The sequence below is a fragment of the Schistocerca americana genome, unplaced genomic scaffold (genome assembly GCF_021461395.2).
Source record: "Schistocerca americana isolate TAMUIC-IGC-003095 unplaced genomic scaffold, iqSchAmer2.1 HiC_scaffold_248, whole genome shotgun sequence".
In the NCBI taxonomy this organism is placed as follows: domain Eukaryota; kingdom Metazoa; phylum Arthropoda; class Insecta; order Orthoptera; family Acrididae; genus Schistocerca; species Schistocerca americana.
The window spans coordinates 47,501-50,000 of record NW_025725959.1 but is presented as its reverse complement, the minus strand read 5'-3'; positions in this window follow the sequence as shown (position 1 = coordinate 50,000).

Sequence of the window (2,500 nt, the reverse complement as noted above, 5' to 3'; positions counted from 1 at the left end):
ATGATGCCGCAGTCATTTACTTACGATAATCACAATCAACAAACCGGCCCCCCCCCCCCCCCCAAAACACCTTTCCTTACAACAATGTGTACCTTAACCTAACCCGTATTGTACCTTAACCTAACCCGTATTGTACCTTAACCTAACCCGTATTGTACCTTAACCTAACCCGTATTGTACCTTAACCTAACCCGTATTGTACCTTAACCTAACCCGTATTGTACCTTAACCTAACCCGTATTGTACCTTAACCTAACCCGTATTGTACCTTAACCTAACCCGTATTGTACCTTAACCTAACCCGTATTGTACCTTAACCTAACCCGTATTGTGCCTTAACCTAACCCGTATTGTGCCTTAACCTAACCCGTATTGTGCCTTAACCTAACCCGTATTGTGCCTTAACCTAACCCGTATTGTGCCTTAACCTAACCCGTATTGTGCCTTAACCTAACCCGTATTGTGCCTTAACCTAACCCGTATTGTGCCTTAACCTAACCCGTATTGTGCCTTAACCTAACCCGTATTGTGCCTTAACCTAACCCGTATTGTGCCTTAACCTAACCCGTATTGTGCCTTAACCTAACCCGTATTGTGCCTTAACCTAACCCGTATTGTGCCTTAACCTAACCCGTATTGCGCCTTAACCTAACCCGTATTGCGCCTTAACCTAACCCGTATTGCGCCTTAACCTAACCCGTATTGCGCCTTAACCTAACCTATATTGCGCCTTAACCTAACCTATATTGCGCCTTAACCTAACCTATATTGCGCCTTAACGTAACCCGCGTTGCGCCTTAACGTAACCCGCGTTGCGCCTTAACGTAACCCGCGTTGCGCCTTAACGTAACCCGCGTTGCGCCTTAACCTAACCCGCGTTGCGCCTTAACCTAACCCGCGTTGCGCCTTAACCTAACCCGCGTTGCGCCTTAACCTAACCCGCGTTGCGCCTTAACCTAACCCGCGTTGCGCCTTAACCTAACCCGCGTTGCGCCTTAACCTAACCCGCGTTGCGCCTTAACCTAACCCACGTTGGGCCTTAACCCAACACACGTTGGGCCTTAACCCAACACACGTTGGGCCTTAACCCAACACACGTTGGGCCTTAACCCAACACACGTTGGGCCTTAACCCAACACACGTTGGGCCTTAACCCAACACACGTTGGGCCTTAACCCAACACACGTTGGGCCTTAACCCAACACACGTTGGGCCTTAACCCAACACACGTTGGGCCTTAACCCAACACACGTTGGGCCTATGGCAGCAGGACGTACATGCTCAATGCCCTTCGCAGTTGTTCATTGGCATTCGCATGGCGAAGCACAGCCTACGTTGTGGTACGGCTTGTGTCAACTGTCCGCTGATGTTGTACGTCCAAATCACACACTGTACTGCACATTGGTCCTCATGTACTGAATGATACATCGTGGTACATGTGTGACCGTACCACGACTGCGCCAACAACGGCGAACCATACGGTCCAAATATTGTGCACTCAGCTACGTGTCGTCTCCCTATAAGAGCTGGATTGCAGTATGGTATGCCGTGGATGGCGATCAGCATGAGCCGTCTGTTGATGTAGTGGTGCGTGTTGTCAGACGTAGTCGTCTCTTCTCACACACCGTGATAGCATGGTGCACTGCGTTCCACATCTGCGACATGCGACAGAGGCCGGTTGACAGTCGTTCGCGCAATGGACATCGCATACGTACGGGGGCCACCTTCCACGTGTTCGCGAAGCGTGCACATGTTGTTGCGTGTATGTGGGCAGACATAGTGTGTCGTGACACCTGACACAGGCATGCAACAATCGTTGAATTTGCAAATGGCGATGGACGTCTACGTTTGCTGGTGACGTTACGCAAATGAACAACTGGTAAACCGTTGTGGTGCGGTTGTTCTCGCTAGAGGTGAATCAGTGATGGCGACGATCGGTTGAGCTACCAACCGGTTGTTTCAGCGATACCCACCATGCCCACGAACGTGAATGGCATGTGGGTGTGAAGCGATACGCGGCGGTGGCTGGGTGGGACCGTCCCCGGCCGGTGAGGGGGGGCCTCCCGGCGTGCTGGCCGCGCGGTGCGTGGGCGCACGCGCTACAGCCGGCTGGTGGGGGCGGCCAGTGGCAGGCGCGCCGGCCGACGGAGGCGGCAGGCGGCGCAGCTGCGCGCCGGCGCACCCTGCACGCGGCGCCGTGCGGCCAAAGTAGGTCCTCGCGGGCCCGGTGCGAAGCGCGGTGGACATCTGCAGTGTGCTGGTCCGATTGAGGACTGTGTGCGCTGAGGATGCGCCGCCGCCCGGCGCTCGGCGCCGCGACGCCGTCTGCTGCTCGGTCGCCTCTGCGGTTCTCGCAGGTGGATTGTATCGCAGCTGTGCGGACGTGTTGGCGCGTGCGCTGTGCTGGGAGAGTTCGCTTCGGCACCCAAGTGGGGCTTTTGTCCTTCTGTGGCGCTGGCGTTGGAGCTGCCGGCCACCGTAGGTGGCGCGTGTTGTCTCC